We start from the raw sequence: 10057 nt of genomic DNA, 5'->3' as shown, positions 1-10057 counted from the left end.
ACAGTGGTCTACGCAGAGTGTCAGTGCCTGAGAGTGTGTGAGTGTGTAAGTGTGTGTGTGTGTAAGTGTGTGTGTGTGTGTGTGTGTGTGTGTGTGTGTGTGTGTGTGGTGTTGCAACCGAGGAGGGAGGGGTCTACTGCCAAGGGCAGGGCGGAGGACAGTGAAGGCCGGCTAGTAGTCTGAGAGCCCTTCTTCCCAGGTTCAGCTGCGGTGATCACCCGGCACTGCAGCTAAAGGCGCTGGTTGCACCTTGCGTGCTTCCCCCCGCCTTCTCTGTGTTCCCCGGCTTTTCCAAGAGCGAAGATGGGGTGCCCAAAGCGGGTGGGGCGCGCCGGGCTGCCCAGTCCAGCGGTCACGTGTCCCCCTCCCCCTCCTACTGCTGCGGGATTTCCAATCAGAGCGCGCCAGGGGGCTCCTCCCGGGCAGGAACCACCCGGCTCGGCGGCGCGGGGTGGGCCGCCGTCACCTGACCGACCGCCCCCGCCCCCCGCGAGTAAGGGGCGGTGGTAGCGTCTGCTCGGTTACAAATGGCCCCTCCCGCCCCGCTCGCCCGCTCGCTCGAGCTCGGCGCGGACCCGCCCGGGAGCGCTCCTTGCAGCGGCAGCCTGGGTTCCACCGCCCTACCCGGCGCCGGCGATCAGGCCACCTCCGAGGGCACGCTCAGACACCCAGAAGTCCCGCCACCTCTGTGGGCACACCGGGCACCCTGTGATCCGGCCACCCGGCGAGGCGCGCTGCCTACCCGGGTGGGCGTGCTGGGCTTCTCTGCGGCGGAAGTCTGGACCACAGAATGTGACTTCTCCTCCAGCAGTAGGTGAGTGCCCAGCTGGAGCGCGAGCACAGGATGCTCTCCTACTGTGTGGGACCCCGGGGTCCTCGGGAGGACTGGTCTAATGACTGACTAAGTCATGCTTGCAGAACAAGTCTGAAGCCCCTAGCCATCTGGGCCTCCTTATCGAGTTTTCCCATTCCCTGGTTTGGAAAAGAGCGTTGATTTGAGAAATTCTTGTCTTGAGATACTTGACAAAGGTTGAAAAGACACTCAGATAGGAGCCGGTGGCTGCAGCTAGCTGGCGCAGGTTGGGTACAGCCCGAGAGTCTGAATGTGGGGGGTGGGGGGCCCACTTAGGGCTAGGGCTGAAACCTCTGCAGCCCGTCACTCTGTCCCCAAAAGCCACTTGAAATGCCTAGGAGAGAAAGGAACAGAACGGGTAGAGTTGTTTCAGGGCTAACCAGCCCAGTCACCTTTTCTGCCAAGAGGTCCGGGACTTGAAGGCACCTAGGAAATATCGGTTTTACTTTATGACGTTTTTTTGGGGGGGGGGCAGAAAATATGCGTCAAAGTGTTGAGTTATGAGGAAAGATGTGAAAAATAATTTAGTCCGTGTTTTTTTGTAGTTTTTGTTTTAAATGCAAGGTAGTACTGGTGTGGGTATATTTTGCAACTATAGATTTGTCTTTAGAGGGTTGCTTTTCTTCATAGAGAGTTGCACCCATATATTTCTTATAACCCTCTCCCCTTCAAACAAAACCCTAGAAAATAGATACCAAGGTGAGAGAGAGTGGGGGGAGGGGGCGGGAGAAAAGCCGTTCTGGGAAATAGAAGGAAGCCTCCTTTGATGAATACAGTGATGGCCAATTTAATTTGTCATATGCCAGTGAAGGGATTGTCAGGCCAATAGCATTCAGACTGGAGAGAAAATGATGTAAGAGTTGCTGGTGGAGGAAGAAACACACCCCAGTCCAATTGCACCAAGGAAAGAACTGAAAGCTAGCCCTCCCACATTGAAGCCCAAGCTAGCCCTCCCACATTGAAGCCCATGCTAGCCCTTCCACACTGGAGCCGAGTCTTTCTTGGTGGAAGTGTAAGGGTGCAGTTTGGGTGCAGGTTTTGAGTTCAGACACCAAGCAGCATAACGCTGATATTGAGAGAGAGAGAGAGAGAGAGAGAGAGAGAGAGAGAGAGAGAGAAGAAGAAGAAGAAGAAGAAGAAGAAGAAGAAGAAGAAGAGGAGGAGGAGGAGGAGGAGGAGGAGGAGGAGGAGGAGGAAGAGGAGGAGGAGGAGGAGAGGATAAGAGAAGAGAGAGGGAGGGAGGGAGGGAGGGAGAGAGAGAGAGAGAGAGAGAGAGAGAGAGAGAGAGAGAGAGAACTGGGGAAATGGGTGTGTCCCAAGACAGCTCTTGCTCATTTACTCTGGCTGCACTGGCTGAAGAAGTCTGCTGACTCATAAGGAATCCAGCAGGGCTTAGCACACTTAGGTTTTACTTTGTAATATACATTAAGCCTTCTCAGAGAACTCCTCACATCTCTTCTCTGGAAGATTTCTTCCTGGGCTTTTTGGTTCACCCCTTCATTTTGATACCCACCATCCATGCTGGTGCACACATCTGATTTGGCTTGACACAAAGGTTTCCGTCTCTTTTGTAACGTTTAAGGACAGTGACAGCTGTAAGCGCAGAATTGTGTTTAAGGGATTTAGTGGAGAGTTTTTGGAAAGCTGGAATGTACACAGTTCAGTCTTCTGAACAGCAGAGGTTCTCTTTGCCACTGCGTTGCAAGGCCAGGGAGCCCCACCCTTCTTCTGCGCGTCTGCGTGAAGCCGGTAAGAACGGCCCTGCATTTGCAACAGTGCAGGGCAAGGCAGCGCCTGCACTTACATCCACTAATATCCTGGGGGGGATGTAGACGTCAACCCATGTGCCGACTCCAAAGCCTCATATTATACTCCATTTCTCCTGTCAGCTTTGCAAAGCATTATTTGTAATAACTCTGAGGTTCTGGTTTCGGTAGAAAGGATACCAAGTGAGAAAGAGCTGCCCCCAAACTTTAAGGTCTGGGAGGCTGAAAGACACGATGAGAACAAAGCAAAAGCTCTGGGTCAAAATAACAACAACAACAACAACAATAATAAATAACAACAACAACAACAATAATAATAATAATAATAAAGAGTTTGGGCATGTTAGTGTTTTGTTTTCTTTGGTGAGGTTCTCAGATCACATGTGGAATAAACCAGCTTGTGTGATGGCCAAGCATCTTCATGAGAGCAGGAAGAAGAAATAAGTGGATGAATTAATCTTTTATTGCAAGGTCCATCAATTGAGCAGAGTCAAGGCATGACACCTGCTGTTAGAGGAAGGCCACCTCTGCAAGACAGAATTTCCATCTGTAGGGAAGAAAGGGTTATGAGCCCTTTGAAGAAAGAGGCATTGTGGATTCATAATTCCCAACTCTCATTCATGGCCTCTCTTCTTTCTGCACATCGCCTCCTGCAGACGGCAGGGCTGACCAAGAGGAAGAGAAGTCTAAAGCTTTTTCTCTTAAAAAAAAAAAACACTTTTTTTTAAAAGAAAGATGCCTACTTGGTTACCCTCCATCCGTTCTAAAGGTAAATAAATTATTTTAAGAGAAGAAAAAGATACTTCTCCCCGATTGCTAGAATGATCTAGCACGTTTCCAGATCTGGCTGGGCCTGTTTGCACTTATCTCAGCCGTCGCCCTGAGCGATAATTGCATGTGTCTTTTTTAAAGTGATAATTCAAGTTCAAACCAATGAAGCGCCTTCTGTTCCCCCCAACACACACCTTTGCCCCCTTACATTCTCCCCCCCACCTCTTAAATCCACAAAACATACCTACAAATCCCAGCACCTTGAAGGCTTTGGGGCACCGGAACAATTGAGTAAATTGCCTGTGATTGCAGGTCATTCTAAAATCAAAATGGATTTCAGTAGCTTTGAGACTCAGATTGGCAGGGTGGCTCTAGCGCTCTGCTTGGATGCTAGTGCCTGTGCAGCCCTGCCTCACAGGGTCTGTTCCTAAGACACCCAGTGATTATCTGAGGAAGCTGGCACTGCCTACTTGCGTGCTGTTGATTGCAGCGTGAGAAGGTTCCAGAATATTACTGCCTTGAGTTCCCACGGTGAATACACATACTGCGTTGTGTGAGGAACATTCCAGAACATCCCAATGTAGCTAGTGATCTGGCTGAATTTACACCTGCACTGCTAAAGCACACCAAAAAATCTCATTGTTTTGCCCCAAGAGAGATGTTATTAATGAGCACAGCCTTTTCAGGACACTGGAGAGGCTTAAAGGGAAAAGGGTGCGGGGTCTGATGTCTGACCTGCAGTCGGCCTCTGAGAATCTCTTCTTCATTGGAGCATTCACGTCGTACCTGAGATTTATAAGTAATTTGATGAAAACCCAGTTTGAAAATTGACTTATTTCAGGGGATTTTAGATTTGTAATATTATTAGTTTTTCTGTGTTTGAAAAGTGGTACTTTTTATTCTCTGTCTCTGTCTCTGTCTCTGTCTCTGTCTCTGTCTCTCTCTCTCTCTCTCTCTCTCTGTGTGTGTGTGTGTGTGTGTGTGTGTGTGTGTGTGTGACAGTTAAAAAGCTGGAAACTGGGTGTGGTGCTAGGCGCCTGTGGCTCCAGCACTCTTCGAAGCTTCAAAGGCGGAGGAATGAGGATCCATGTTCAAGGCCAGACCTTGTCTCAAAACAAGCAAGCAAGCAAACAAACAAACAAAACACTGAAGCCCCGAGCTGCCCTCCCCACCCGGACATTTTGAATTGCAGCCCCTTTCATTTTAAGTGGCATTAAACACTTACACAGACATTTCTGCAGGATTCCAGAATGCACTTTGTGTGCACATTCTGCGGCATGCACGTGCATCCTACACAGACTGAATTTGCTGCTCATGATGATTTGACTTTCATTAGGAGGAGACTGTGGGTGTTGCCGGGGGCATTTGTATTTGTGCCTTTCCCATGCATATAAGGTTCTGATTCTATTCAGCTGGGCTATCTCTGGACCATCAAGACAAGCAATGAATGAATATTGCTATTTCTATAAGCAAGGAGGGTGCTCTTCTTCCCAATTTTTTTTTCAGTGTCTCAATATGACATTTTTTTTAGGTTGCTAATTTAAAAGCAATCCAGTTCTAGGTGCTTGGAGTCCAAACACTGAGTAGCTTTGCAGCTCAGAATACATCTGCCTTGGACTCTTCTTTGCTGACTTGCTGACTGCTGATGCTCTGGCTGTTTTGGTCTTGCAGGTGTTGGCATCTGGCTGCCGCCGCCCTTCTGCCTGAGAGTAGTTCAAACTGTAAGTTCAGCAAACCAAATAATTAAATATCGATAGTTTTAGAGATCTATACTGATTTTCCAGTCTGTCTACTCAAGATTCCGGCTTCCTAGGAGGGGAGATGGGGTGGAGACCATCGCCCAGGGGGATCTGCCACACAGGGACATTTATTTACCGCCCAGTAATGTGACTTTCTATGAAGAGTTAGGCCATGGCAGCCTCTGTCTCGCTGGCTTCCTTCTGCGCTTTTCTTTGCTACATCGTAGCTGGATGCGAAGCTCTGGCAGCTGGGTAAAGCTGTGTTGACACTGCCCAGATGTCTGTGTTCTCTCTGGGTGGCCCTGTGTGTTCTAATGTCTCAGATAGATGGCTCCTAAGCCTTCGATGCCTCCACGTTCAGGAGCTGAATTCTTTGGGGTCAGATGAAGTTCCGTGGTTAACAGTTTAACACTAACCAAAACCAGAGCTCCCAGCTGGAGGAGGCTGTGCCTTTAGGGTACCATACTAGTAAGCTGTAAAATGGGATTCATTAAAGTACCCAACCAAGAGGCTGCTCTCTGCAAGAATTCACAGATTTCCCGGGGCTGGATCTGCCTTCTCCACCTTATGGGCATCAAGTCCTTCCATATGTGACTCTAAGCAACGAGGACTGTCTGCAGTCTGAAGGGGTCGGTGCTGGGAAACACACTCTCCTGCTTCATAGACCTCGACATGTAATTTAAGATATTTTAATTTTTTCAGGCACTTAATGTATTCTATCAGTGGATGGCCTCTGAAAAGCTAGTTTTTTTTTAAATAGAAAAAGACATTTATCTTATCTTTTCACTTGTTTTTCTGCCATCCTGTGTCTGCCTTCTTGTCTAAAACACAAATTTTTATATCGCTCAGTTCACTTAATACCACTCCATTTTTATTTCTCTGCAGCTTATTGCTAGGGCTGCTAATAGGCCTTCAACACAAACGATGTATTGATCACCGAAATCTCTTTCGAGCTTGACTGAATATACATAATGGGGTGTCAATCGGAGAAAAATCTCATAATAAATGGCAGGCGACTTATATTCATGAGAAATATCACGTCTACTGTAGCGTGACAGGCGAACCTCAGCGGTCTCCCGGTCTCTGCTGCGTTCATGGCGGCCGTTTTCTAGCAGAGGCGGGGTTAGAATGCCAAGCTCCCGAGCCTTTCCTGTCTTTGTTTGTGTGAGACGCATTTTGTACACTCCACAGAGTATAAACATCTTCTAGAAGCACCGCCAGCTAGAGAGATCTTTTATACCTGAGGAATTCGTAAATTGCAAACAAATCTGTTTTAGTTGATGTATATTTAAAATCAGCTACTGATTTATGCAGTCCATATTTTTAAATTTTTTTTTTACCATGTGTGTACCAGGGCACACACACACTGTATGCAAATATTTTCGATGCATGTATGGGAACACACAGTATATTTCAAGAGAAGCCTGCTTTACATAAATTATTTTTAAGAGCAACCAAACAGAGGAATGGCCATGCATTAGGAAAGCCACGTCTCGGTTCCTCCCACCCCCTTTACGCCTGCTGTTGGGTGATATGTGGAGAAATCGCATTTTTATAATTTTATACGAAACTCTTTAAACTTACTTTTCCTGCCAGAAGTCTTGGATTATTTCTGCAAACCCAATCCTGGAGAGGCTGAGGCAGGAGGATATCTGTGAGTTCAAGACCAGCCTGGGCTACAGTGTGAGGCCCCCCCATGTCTAAACAGTTGAGCTGCCAGGCTTGGTGGACCTCACCTTTATCCCCAGCATGGGGGAAGCAGAAGCAGGCAGGTCTTGGTGAGTTCCCGGCCAACCAGACCTGGTGAAACTGAATCTCAGACAAAACAAATCAAAATGATCAATCAATCAATAAAAAAGATATAGCTGGCTGGATTCCTGGAGCTTGCTATCCAGCACAAGCCAAGGAAAAACCAGTCTCAAAAACAAGGTCAATAGTGCCTGAGGAACAACATCCGGAGTTGACCTCCACACTCACATGCACACACACCCCACACACACACACACATACACATCATACACATGCGTATGCACCCACACACATGCACACTAGTAATAATAGGTATCTCTTTTCCTGACACAGCAGTTGTAGTGATGCTAAATGTTCCCTGTGAGAAGGGACAATCAGGGTGGTACAGCCCAGATGATGGTACAGCCTGGGGTGGGGGGTGGGGGGTGGTACAGCCTGGGGTGGTGGTACAGCCCAGCGGGTGGTACAGCCCGGGGGTGGGGGTACACCCCGGGTGATGGTAGGCATTTCTGGCTCAGCTCCTTTATACATGTCTTGGCAGCAGACTCTGTTGCTACTCTTTGTCCCTTGGCTGAGGAATCATGGGATGTCATGGCATAGGCTGACACATTGCTTCATCCCATGGCAGTCTGGAGTGTGGCGTTTCCCCCAGGCCATTGGGCGAGGTACAGCCCATCTGCCGTCAGGTACGCCACCGCCATTGCCAAAAATCAAATTTTGGTGGAGATGCCATAGTGTGCCATGGAAGTCAGAGGACAAGTTGTGGGAGTCAGCTTCCCCTTCCGCCAGATGCGTTCCAGGAGTGAAACTCGTGCCTGTGGCAGTGAGCTCTGGTGTGCTGTGTATGAGGTCGGGTGGGGCACTTGATGCGTAACCACCAGGTCCTGAATTCAGGTTCTGACACCAGATAAAAAAGCTAGATGCGGCCGTGCGTGCTCTTGTACGTTCAGCACTCTGTGTGGACAGAGACAGGAGACTCACTGAGGCTCACGGGCTGCCAGTCTATCTCCAGGTTCCATGAGAGATCCTCAAGAGATCAGGACACCTGGCATCCTTCTGCGCTCGCCTCCTTGTACACACACACTCACACACACACACACACACACACACACACACACACACACACACCACAGTATCATCACCTGGTGGACAAATGTCTCTTCCTGCTCCCTGCAGCATTCGAGATGGGTTAAAGTGTGGTGATGTGTTCATGGTTTCCACCTCAGGAGACAGTCCTGCTGCTCCGTGTGCCAGTCAGGGAAGTGAGATGCTGAGAGAGAGGAAGATTTGACACTGAGCGCCAACCTTCCCTTTCCATAGCAGGAACTTGCACCTTTTCCCCCCTCTGCTATGGTAATGAAATGTTTTTTAGTTTTTTTAAAAAGAAGTTTGTGGTTAGCAAATGGACAGGGCACAAAGTTTATTGAGAAAATGGATTAGCAGAAAGCTGGAATTGAGAGGTCCAGGGATGTGTTTCGAGGGCAGGCTGCCATTACCAGTGAATGACAGCTACAGCACATGCCTGATAAATAATCTATACAACTGCACCATATGCCTGATAAATAATCTATACACATTCTTATGTGTGTCGACAGCTTGGTTCCAATTAAAAACTATATAGGGTGTATGTGGCTTTTCAGAGTCAGTCAGCTACGAACCTTATGCTTGGAGACTGTGCTGGTGAGGTTTTAACGAAAGGTAAGTTTAAATTCATCTGTAGGAACAAGCCTCATGAATTTTAACCTACAGCACATATGCAAAAGTTGGAAGAAAACTGGGACTTCTTGGCTGTCAGTGATGAAAGAGAAAAATTAAATCCTAGAGAAAAGAAACTTGGAAAGAAAAAAATATTCCTAAAGAATTTGAGTAGGAGACCTTACTTGTCTTGAGTGTTGGGTGGTGCGCTGGTAGATCTCACTAAACATTTGAGACTCTTTAGTGATGAGAAAAGACTTATATGCTTTTGCCTTGAGCCTGTTGGCACGGACTCTACTGCTGGACCCCTGTGGCACATTTCTCACATGACCCATTTTCTCACTGAAAGAGCATTAAAGTGTCTCTTGGCTACATACTACCCAGTTTGATAATATAAATAAATACGCTGCCTAAATAGATGGCTTTCTTGCCAGTTTTTAACCTATACTTAGAATGAGACTACTTAAAGATAAACAGAGCAAATCTGGTAAAAATTAAAAACAGCTTCAATATATACACCAAATTTTTGGTAAAACTTTCACCTCACTTAATATATTCTAGGACCAGGGAGATAGCTCAGTCAATAAACTTAAATATAACATTTAAGTTATAAAAAGAAAAACTTGGGAATGAGGTGGGGACAGGTGTGACAACATACACTTGTAACCCCAGCATGAAGGCGCAGAGAGTGAAACGTCATGGCTGCTTACTGGCCAGTCAGCCCAGCTGAAGAGGGGAGCTCCAGGCCAGTGAGAGAGAGCCTGTCTCAAAAACTGAGGTGGACAGTGACTGAGCAACACACCCAGGTTGTGTTCTGGCCTCACACGTATGTGTATGAGCTTAGGATCATCATGCACGCACACACGCACACGCTCACACACACGCGCGCGTGTGCACACACACACACACACACACATACAAACACACACAGCATTCAACATCAGTGCTAAAAGGCAGCCAGAGGTATAGCTGTTTCACAAGCATGGTGTCGCCACCTTAGAGTTTGCTGCAGCGCAGTTAAGTGAGATCTAGAAAAGTGTATGTTTTTATTTCGTCCTAGCTGTGTTTTCAGCAGCCTAAGTGCAGCTCGCGCAGGGTTACAGCCGCCAACTGGAAGGGCAGAAGCTCTCACGGTCATGCAAATGAGACCAAGGAAAGTGAGGTAGAGGAAGACGGTAACTTGCTTTGTAAAAACTTGTGAGCTTGGTTTTTATTCCACTTTTAAGAAAACACATTTGGATAAAGAAAATTTTCAGTGAATATAGTAATGCAGTTATCATCAGGGTAGTTGGGTATAAGCGACTTTTCATAATTCAGCTTTCCATTTAATAAGAAAGTCTTTTCTGTTAATATATTTACAGTTCATCAAAAGATATGGAAAACCCAAATAAATTACTTTTGAAAGCAGTTTATTTTTTAAAAAGTTTGTTTTTAGGTTTAATTGCTTACTAGGGGGAATTGAGAGGGATTTGCTTGGAGTGTAG

At 47.2% G+C, this 10057-nt stretch overlaps 1 long non-coding RNA gene across 3 annotated transcripts in view; it reads left to right on the top strand.

Annotated features, from left to right (window-relative positions):
* The first annotated feature begins 572 nt into the window (after positions 1-572).
* The window catches only part of LOC311582073, a 99765-nt gene continuing 90280 nt past the window's right edge, over positions 573-10057 (top strand). For 2 of the 3 annotated variants that reach the window (XR_014773998.1, XR_014773999.1), the window contains exon 1: positions 573-814. This is a non-coding gene — a long non-coding RNA (uncharacterized lncRNA). Of the gene's footprint in view, positions 815-5061; positions 5112-10057 lie in introns of all 3 variants that reach the window. The other variant, XR_014774000.1, reaches the window with a different exon arrangement.

This window comes from Acomys minous (assembly GCF_964271855.1).
Source record: "Acomys minous genome assembly, chromosome: 13".
In the NCBI taxonomy this organism is placed as follows: domain Eukaryota; kingdom Metazoa; phylum Chordata; class Mammalia; order Rodentia; family Muridae; genus Acomys; species Acomys minous.
The sequence above is the reverse complement of the archived record's forward strand: the minus strand, read 5'-3'. Positions and strand labels throughout refer to the sequence as shown.